This window comes from Zosterops lateralis (assembly GCF_965231275.1).
Source record: "Zosterops lateralis genome assembly, chromosome: 8".
Lineage (NCBI taxonomy): Eukaryota > Metazoa > Chordata > Aves > Passeriformes > Zosteropidae > Zosterops > Zosterops lateralis.
This window is the reverse complement of record NC_139768.1, coordinates 16,514,836-16,525,146: the sequence shown is the minus strand read 5'-3', so window position 1 is coordinate 16,525,146 and position 10,311 is coordinate 16,514,836. Positions and strand designations below refer to the sequence as shown.

General features: G+C 44.7%; 1 protein-coding gene across 1 annotated transcript in view; it reads left to right on the top strand.

Moving 5' to 3' along the window:
• The first annotated feature begins 5,726 nt into the window (after window positions 1–5,726).
• The window catches only part of SH3PXD2A (SH3 and PX domains 2A), a 205,687-nt gene continuing 201,102 nt past the window's right edge, over window positions 5,727–10,311 (top strand). The window contains exon 1 of the mRNA XM_083866967.1: window positions 5,727–5,801. The gene's annotated coding sequence lies outside the window, so the exon portion shown is untranslated. The remainder of the gene's footprint in view (window positions 5,802–10,311) is intronic.

Sequence of the window (10,311 nt, the reverse complement as noted above, 5' to 3'; positions counted from 1 at the left end):
TAATGGAAACACAAGCTGGGTAGAGGGGTGTCCATGAAACCACATCTGGAGCATGGGAAAGCCAGACACCCCACACCTGCATGCAGCCCACGTCACCCCCTCCTTGGGACTGCTCTGAGGCATCCTGCCCTGGCAGCAGCCACCCTGCAAGGACCTTTCATGTCTGGGGCTCCCTGGGTCTCATATTTCTTCCAAGTCTCATCTCTGTTTCTCAGCTCAGTCTTCAAAATCCTGGAGTGAGAACAGCTCTGGAGTGGGTTTGAAAATAGCTCTTCCTTGGCCCTGCCCTGGCTGAGCTGCAGTACCTCGGAGACCACCGTGCTGAAAGGTGACCTCATTGCATGGCACCAGTGATGGGCTCACCACTGGCTTGGGGGTGAGGGTCTGACTTCATCTCTGTGGGAATTTCCCAGGTCTCACAGTGCTTTTTAGGGTCTTTTGGATGCTAGTGAGCTGGGCAAGAAGCCTGTGCTGCGCTCACTGAATCCAGAGTCAGATGTGATCTAAGCCAAGTGAAGGCACAGGTGATGTATGCGTGAGAAGGGCTTATATTCTCTGTGCTTATTCCTGGAGCATTCTACTCTTCCGTTGCCATGCTGGCTCTTGTATAGGGCAGAAATAGGAGACTCTAGGACCCCTCATCCTGGGGAAACCCCAGTTACTGGTGCCAGTGTCTTACAGGTTGGAAGAAGATACCTAAAATCAACCAAACCAAATAGGAAGCTGAACAGCTTTGCTGCTTTGGTCTTGTGGGTACCAAAATTTCTGTCTCTAGGCTGATATCACTTCAAGTCTGGATCTGGGCCAGCACTAATTTGTGCTCATCAGCACATCTTTGACGTTAAAATGGTTATGCAAACAGTGAGTTGGTGCAGTGGGTGTTCTCTGGTCATTTAGGACACAGATGTATGTTGACTTTGCTGCAGTTTAAGTTGTTTTGATGCAAGCTCTGCCAGGTAAATGAAGCAGCTGAAATTGCTGCAAGCCTTGCAGGAGCTGAGTTGACTTTGCATGGAAGTGGACCAGGGATGCTGAGCTGTGCTGGTGGAAAGCTTCCAGCTCACAGGCAGTGATAGCATCTGAATATAGGGGAGAAAGTGTATCTTTTCCAACCCAAACCTGAATCAGAGGAGGGCAAACATCCAACACTTTAATAGGAATCTTTGAAGAAGCTGATGTTTTCCGGGATAAAAGGGGGTATTGTGATGGTATCTGCATACAAACTGCACCACAGTGTTGTCTTTTGCATTCACAGAACTCTCTGTATAGCTGGTATTTACTGTAATTACTTATTAGAGGTTAACAACACCCTCTCTTATGTGTGCAGGGATATTTCTGGTTTCTGCTTTTCAATCTTCCCTTTGCCAATAGCTCTTGTATTTGTGTATGTTTTTATCTTGGTCTCATCAGACAACCAGTTTCAGACATTTGTTTTCCACTCCAACTCATCTAGCTGTAGACAAAAAGACATTAGCCTCTAAAAAAAAAAAAAATTGAAAAATCCATCACATGAGAATAACCTGAATTTATTACCTCTGGGGTTTGTGCTGGATATTTTCCATTGAAAAAAAGACAGTCAACGATAAGGTCATGCCCAGTGACGTTAAAGTGGATGTGTTTTGTAGTCAGAAGTCATCTCTCCTCATTGCTTGTGTAGGCAGTAAAGGGAGAACACTGACTTCAGTTTACAGTACTTTTTTGCTCTGTGGTGGGTAAAATAGAAGTTTCCCAGAGCTAGAATTAAACAGCAATAATTAGCAGCTGATATAATCCCCCTGGCACCCTGCACCTTCTTTCATAAGCCATGCATATCAAGAGTTACTTATCAAGCTCAGTTCTTGATTAATATTCTACAGTCTTTAAAGGCCTGCTTCTTGTTTCTCTGAAGAAGGGTTTATTTGAAAATACAATAATAGATCAAAAAAAGACTGGACTTGGGAAATTAAAACATGAACACTCTTAGTGGCTGGAGCACCCAGTGTTTGTGCAGTGAGCTGTTTGTCATTTGTACTTCAATTTTCATTCATTGTTAAGGAGCTTTTGTTAAGGATTTTTTAAGGTGAGGCATTTGAATAAGCATCTGCATTTTGACACCTTTATGGTTATAAACATGGCTGATACATAAAGCAGGTCTCTTTGCCTTTAGTAATTAATTACTGCAGTAATTTGGAATCTCAATTACAGTTTAGTTGTGTGTAGGAAAACACTGCACTTACATGAAGGAGCTTGCTCCAAGACTTTGATTTTATCTTCTTTTATGAAGACAGAATGTGCCAAGGAGCTGGGACTGTCTCGTGGGCAGGACCAGCTGCTTGTTGGAGTGGTGGCTTGTGTGGCTCAGTTTTGGGGAGCTGCTGGATGCCACAGAAAGCCCTCCCTTGGTTCTGCTGGGTGTTCCAGCGTGGGATGACTCTCCCTATTTATCCGATATTTCCTGCTGCTTCCTTGTCCCATTGCATTTGCATGACCCTGGTTTCCCCCAGGACTGCTTTTCTCCCTCTTGGGACATTGTTGATCACTTTCACAGCAACCCATTTTAAGATCTGAGGAAAAAAAAAACAACCTAGTGAGGTAAGCTGATGTAATGTTTGCTGCTCATGAAAAGGTTATGCATCTGACCAAGGCAGCAGAAGCAAATAACTTCCAAACTCAGATCTCTAAGGGAGAGAAATGTGATATCTAAGGCTTCTGAAACCTCTAAACCTTGCGTTTATAATCTGGCATTTTACAAATCTTTTTCAGCCAAACCCCATTATTTTAAATGGTGGCGTTGGGGAAGCAATTTGATTTGGGCAAATGAGCAAAAAAGATCAATAGCTGCTTTAGGTTTTGCACCTGTCTCCCACCAAGCAGATTTGAGCCCACTGGTTTCTCACTTCACATAGAACTAGGTTATGATTAAAGGCTTTTCTTGCTTCTGCTGTAATCTTTCCATGAAATAGAAGTCAGTGTATCTGCATGCTGCTCCATCCATCACTTACTGAGCTTAGGGGGACCTTAGGCTCAAAAAGATTTAATTGCTGTTCTAAATGTGCAGCAAAATCCTGGCTTGACTGAAGTCTGTGGCAGCTTCATTCCCACAGAGCCTGAATTTCAGATCTGGGGATGTATCTGCACCATGCATTGGGGTGCTGCTCCCACACCTGTTCCCTGCACCAAATAAGTCCAACTTCTTGGCCAGAATATCCCTGTGCACCCAACCTTGCCCCTTCTTGTGTCATGATGGTGTTGTGCCACTTACTGTACCACCAAACTGGAATCTTGAAGCAGGATTAATTTCTGCCTGGATTAGATTTTGATCAAGCAGACTTGTAGGCTGTTAAAATTTTCAGGAACTCACAGTTTTTGTGGGTTCTGAAGAGTAGCACAGAGGAGCCTGGAGTGCCATGAAATTCAAAGTGCCTGGATGTCTGTGGCATATGTGTTTTGCTTCTAGTTTCTGAAGAAAAAAATGTATAATGAAAGAAAAACTATAATCTTTATTTACATGTGCAATATGTTTCTCCTCCTGTCTCATCCCCTTTGTGAGAACTCAGGGCCAGAATTACAGTATCTGAAGTTGCTTTTGGATCCTATTCAGCTCCCATCTGTCAAGATCTGTTTTTAATTGAATGGGTTTTCCATCTGAAAGTAGCTGTTGGATAGAGAATGAGTAGAAATATTTGTGTGTGAATTAGCTCAGAGTGAAGCTACAAACTTTTTTTTTTCCCACAACAAACACATGGAAAAATATTCTTCAGTGTAGTGTGGCCGGCCTGAAAATTGGCAACAGCAGTTTCCTTCTCAGGCTCTGACTCCTCTGCCTTGGCTGTGTGGTAAGATCTTTAAAGGAGACCTGAAATCTTCATGTTATGCAGGCTTATCTCACCTCTATGCAACAGGGCAGTGCTGATGTCACGCTTGTGTATATGGCATTGCAGGAGGAAGGTCAGGGGGTTTGGTTTTCCAGGAGAATTATGAGGTGCAGCAGAGTAACCTGGGTTTGCTGAGAGTCAGGCTCTTACCCCTGGGCAGTTTTCCCTTTGCCAGCCTTGATGGTCTCTGCCCTGGTGGGAAGAGCAGATATGTTTGATACAATCATGAGAAAGGCCCCAGATTTCCTTAACAGCCTGTGCTCAGCATCTCCAGTTATTGAATGCCATGAAACTGGAATGCAGGAGATGGGATGTGGACTGCCTTGGGGACTGAATGTGGTTTAAGAAGCAGAGAGGAAAGTATGGCTGCAGGATCTCTGTGGTTTCTGGGAGCATACCTCTCCTACTGGGAAAGAAGAATTAAAAAAGTCCATTGGTGGTCCTTGGAAAGTGTTGTTAACCCAATATTCAGCACCCCTTCAGCGATTTTCATGCAATAATTTTTACTGGTAAAAGTACAGAAGCAATTAAATCAGTAGCTTGGAAGATGGTCTGGTGTCTGGGAGGAGATGGAGAAGAGTATGATGCTTATCCATCCATGTTGCTGGAGACAGAGAGCTTCACTTCTGCATCCATGGCAAAAGAGAGAGCTCCTGCTGCAGTGCTGTGGCTGAGGGAGGTGGAATGCTTTCCTGTTTCCTCTACCAGATTGTTATCTCAGTCCATATGTGAAACCTGGAAATTGCTTTAAAGGCCCAGGAGCTGTCCTAACTGTGATTTTCATTATATTAGTGTTGTGTGGTCACTCTTGATAGCTCCATCCTGTGTTTGCTGAAGTCTTGTTGCAGATCTGTCACCAAGGCAGCAGGACTAGCTGGCCTGAGGGCAAGTGTATGAGAGAGCAGAACCTGGCCCATTTTCAACTTTAAAAAAAAATATTTTGGAGGTACCAGGGTCAATAGGAAGCATTTTTGTGTTTTGTGTGTGTGTATTTATATGTATATGTACAAGTTTGTGTGTGTGTGTGTGTGTGTGTATGTATGCATGTCTGTGCGAATCATTTTTTATCACAGCTCCTGGCAAAACGATGTTTCTGTAAGAGGATTATTTTGGGGATGGACTAGGGCTGGACAAGGGAAATCCTGGGCTTATTCCAGGCTTTTGTTGCTGTTTCCATCAATGCAAGGAAGCAGTGTCGCTCTCACTGTCCGGATTTACATCACCTTCCAGTGGGTGCCAAAGGTGCCGAGTGCTCTGATGTGACTCAGCAAGAGCCGTGTGCCATGACAGGGTTTGGTGTCTGTCACACATGTATGGGTGTGAGTAAGCAACTGTGCTGCATGGCTGTGATTCCACAACACCTGTGGAGCTGTGTTTCCTTTGAATTTCCTGTTGAACCAGAGCCACTCCTTGCTTGGGAAGGGTGACAGCCACATCTCCACATACAAAGACAACCTGGAGGGTGGGGTTGCAGACCAGAACCCCATGATGAGCTGTTGCTTCAAGGGTAGAATAACTCTCCCAGCCATGCCCTGGGACCCTCTAAAGAGGATAGAAGGCAGGGTGTGCTACCATGGACCAGAAAATGTGGCATTGCTCAATTAGAGCTTTTATCTCAGGCAGAGCAAAGCTGGTGGGAGCTACTGATGGGGATGTGTGGGAGAGCACTGAGTATTCCCCCAAGATACCTGCTGAGGGCTGCAACAGCCTTTAATTTAGGCTAGTCCTGCTCCCAGGGCTATATTCCTCACTATGATTGGGAACAGTCAGTGAGATCTGAAATTAATCTGTGTTGACTGTTCTGCCTTTGTATGTATCCTGTGCTTTGTGGCCTAGGCTGATTGGTGTTTTCTTTTCCCTGAACAGGTCTATATCATCAATGTAACATGGTCTGACCTGACTTCCCAGATCATCTACCGGAGATACAGCAAGTTCTTTGACCTGCAGGTAAGTCTGTCCTGTCTAATATAAAATAATATTTCTACTCATGCTTCTAGTCATGTTTTTAGCTGGGTTAATAGTGCCTTTAAATAAGGCTTTGTGCTTGTTTGGTCTGTTACATGTCATGATCTTGAAACTATTCAGACTGTGCCCTTGTAGGGTAGAAGATAAGTGGGTGGTATGCTCACAGTGAGTAACTTGCACTGTAAAGACATTTAAAGCTGACATTTTCATGAATGGTTCCTATTAAAGAGGAGATCTAATTTTAAATACTTCAGATGCACTTAAAACAGAGAGAGTGCTACATGTTGAGCCCCCAGAAACTACTTACCCAAGTAACTGGAAACAACAGAGCCTTTGCACACTCCCACAGCAGCTCAGTAATGGAGATTGCAGTGGAAACTTTCCAGTCTCTCTTCCCAACCATCTACCTAGCCAGCCAGTGTGCTGGCTCCTGCTGTTTTGTTACAGCTCCTTTCTCTATTCTGTGCCTGTATGTTTAGATTTCATCAAAAGCTTTCTTGCTGGATAGCTGCTGACCGAAGTCTGAAACCAGGAATCAACTGCTTCACTTCTGATAGTGCTTCCAGGCACCTGCAGTGGGTAGGGGGAGCTTTGGGGCTGGTGTTCTGTTTGACAATAATCCAGATACACTGATATTTCTGTATCATTGTAGCTTTCTAGGCTGCAAAACTAATTGCCTGGGGTAAAAATAAAAGCTGTGGTTTGAGAGACTCTTGAACTTTGGTTGATTTTTGGACTGGAGCTTGTGTTTGGAGCTGGGCTGAGGTTACTATATCAAGTGAGTCTTCACAGTCAGTATTGAGGATGTAGGTGACTGTGCTGTGTCCTGAAAAGTAACACTGAGCCTTTTTGCATGATAAGTTAGGGAAAAAAGAGTTCTTGCTTGGGGCATCTTAAAGAGCCCTAGTTTAATTTTGCTTCTCTTTATGTTTCATTTCTGGTGTCTGGAAACCTGAAGTCTCTAGGCTGTTTTATAAGCTGTATCAGTTATGGCCTCCTGGCCTTTTGGGTGAAATGTGACCATTTCTACAGCCAGTCCACATTTCTATGTGCTGTGTGGCAGGAAGACAAGAGAGGGATGTTCTTAAGCTTTTTCTTGTGCCCATCTCCATTTCTAACTGTGCTGAAGTGCCAGGCCTGCACTGCTGTAAGAGTATGTCAGCATCTTCTCTGTGTACCTGCCAAAGATGCACAGCTCCCTAGTCACAAACATTTGTTGTCAGTGTGCAAATTGTGGCCAAAAGTATTTCTTTCTTTTTCTATCTTCCTCCTCTTTTTGCCCCAGTTCTGTTTTCATGTATATGTTGTTCTGGGTCTCCTGGCCTTTCCTGGTAGGTTTGAAAAGTTCCCATCAAGTGTGTAGTTATCAATGGGGTTAGTGTGTTGGACAGGAAATGATGTCTCAATCAGGGAGTGAGTCCTGAAAGGTCCCATTGATAAGTGCAAGGGGGCCTAGCCAGTGGAAAACTCCTGCTTGCTTGACGCTTCTCCCCCCACGAGAAAATACGACAAGAAAGTAACAAAATTCCCTTCTTTAACCCTATTCCCTCCCAGGGATCTCTGTCAGGGCCAACGCTGCATGAGCAGTGACAGCCCTCTACAACAGCCTCTTGTAGTCTTGCAGCATGACGTGCAGAGTTACAGAAATTGAGGTCTTCACTTGAGATTTCCACAGTCCTGCCATGTCACTGTACTATGTCACTGTGTACATCTGTGCCTCAGTTTCCCAGCTGTGAGATGGGGACTAAGCCCTGTGTGCTCAGGTTGTCATAATATACTTTTAGACTCCCAAAGGCGATGGGTGATTTTTTTTATTTATCTCCTCCTATTGCTCTTTCTGGATTTTTGATTATGCCTGAGCATCTCTTAGGTGAAGCTAAGGAAACTGCTTTGGGTCTTGAATAGAAATTTGTATTTCCAGCTCTAATGAAGCCTGCAAAGAGAGTTGGAAAAGCAAATGAACACTAAGGGGGACCTTGGGTAACCCTTGCATTTTTGGAAACCAATGGCTTGATGTGCAGAGATTCTTGTTCAAAGAGAAATTAGCTCCAGATCTTGGAATGACTTGCGCTTTCCAGATTTTTGCTGGAAGCTTGAACTTCTAACCTAGCCATGGTTGAATGTGGGGTTTGCAGTCTGATACGATGCATGGTAAGGTGGTCTTAGCATAATCAATCTACCTTGATAATGTCCCTGCTTATCCCCATGTGGCACTTCTAGGAGAAAAGCAAGCAAATTCTCAGGGAGTAATGCTCAACCAACTCAAGGGCACCACTCATGTCCAAAACAGCTGGAGTCCACAGGTCTCTGCCAGCTCCACTCACCCTGCTGTGTCAATGACAGAGCTGCACTTCAGGGCTTCCAAAGCCTGCACGTGTCTCATTTGCTCTTGACTGGAAGTGGAGGAACAAGGGCTGACTTGTAATGACTTAATCAGGGCTGCAGTGGCTGGCATTGACAGTGACACTGGATAGGACCCATGGGAAATCCAGGGGGCTGCCCAGGAGCAAGGAGGGAGGAATAAGATAATTAATTTCACTACTCCATTTTCATGTTTCTTTAAAAAAGAGCCCACCCTTCCCCAAACAGCTGTCTCTGTGGGAAGTGGCTCAGTGGTTTTGAGAGTTGTAGCATTAGTAGAAACTGCATTTTTAAAAATTCTTCTTTTCAAATTCTATTAGGCACTGCAGGCAGTAAGAGGCTGCTCTGTCTCAAGGATACAAATCTGAGGAGAGTTTGGCTGTGCTATTTCAGCACTGCATATGCTTGAATTGGGAGTCAGGTTGTTTTTAAGTTTAGTAACTAGGCAGTAAGGCTGGTCATAGCATAGGATTTGTTTGCCCCACAAAGGTGTAAGAAGTACAGCAAACAGAACCCAAAGCAGCAAGCCAAGTGTTCACTCTATGCTGATTCAGTGAGGGCTGGATATCTGTAAACACAGATTTTAAATTAAATTAGGGCATTGCTGCATCATTTAATTGTGCAACCAAGTCACATCTGCTCCTGAGAAAGGGTCAAATGATGGCAGCAGAATACATGTGGGTGCCAGTGTTTCAGTAAATAGGATTGAAAAGATTGAATTAACTCTGCATAGATGAAAGCATTACTATAAATTGCTTGTCAAATCCAATTATCTGTTGTCTTTCACCCTGGGGAGACATTTGCACCTGAGCACCATGTGGGGTCAAAGCTATCTCCTAATGTAATATTTTGCATGTTGTTTCCTTGCACTTGCCTGCAGAACAGAGGAGTGTGAGGAGAGTGATGTTGTGATCACCTGTCAGTAGTGCTGACCCTTGTGACAGGCTGGTGGCTCACTGGGGCATGTTCCCTGGATGCTGTTGGAGGTCTTCCATCATCATCAATGGATTTGCTGGTGGTGGTTGAAGAATCCTCTCCTGAGGTGATAATTCAGTAGTGCTGCTGCTGTCCCCAAAGGAACTGAGAAAGGACACTCCTTTTTTGGGATAGCAGGGATAATTCCTGGCATTTCCACTGTGCAGTGAAAGACATCTTCAGATGTAAGGCCTGTGTCTTTCAACCTGAAAAGTGCTTTTGGAGGCTATTAGCAGAATGGGGATTTGCAGTTGAGTGTGTGCATTAATAATTGCCCAAAGCATAAGGTGGAGAAGTGTGGAGATGCAGACAGCTCTCACCCTCCCAGTGGCCATGCTGGGCTAGAAAACAACCACAAAGTTTGCAGCTGGCAAACATGAAGGATGTGTCTTTCCCCTCTCCCCATATCACCCTTGCATTGCCCAGTTGCCCAGTACCACCTTGGGCTTTTTACAGCTCTTTTTACCCCAGTTGGGCTGGTTCTACTGCTAAGAAACCCCCTCCCCAGCAAAGTGAGTGGGGAAAATGGGGCCACGGATCCATGCCTGGTCTCTCAGCTTCAGTCACCAGTGGTCTGCTGCATTTTATCCAGTGCCTCCAAGTGCTCTCCTTTGATTCCATGCCTGTGCTATCAGTGCCTGCAGCCAGAGCATAAACAGGATGAGCAAGCACCTCAGCAGAGGGACCAGACCTTGTGTTCTGTGAGGATGGCTGGGTCTCTGTGGGTGGAACTGGGGGAGGATCCTGTCTCACAACAGGTGTAATGCAGCTTTCTCCAAGACAAAACACAGCAGCTGGATGTAGCAGCATGCCACGAATCCCACATTGTGTGTTTGGCTGTGCAGGAGCCAAGCAGCATCCCTGCTGGAGCCACAGCAGGAATGTGAGGTAGGCAGATCTCAGTCTCTCCACACAATGACACACACAGACAGTTTGGCTGCAAGGAGATGCCTGAAATGTCACAATATTGAAAAGGCAAATAAACAAGGCTCTGTTAAAGCACTGGCTCTGTGTGTCAGCAAAATATTATCTGCCCAATGTGGTTTGCTGATCTAAGCAGGTTTTTCTTCAAAGTGGCACAGAAAGAGGAACTCACTAGCAGCCAATTAGAGCATTAAAAATGTAAAGACTATTAAGAATTTTGTTAGGAAGAGGA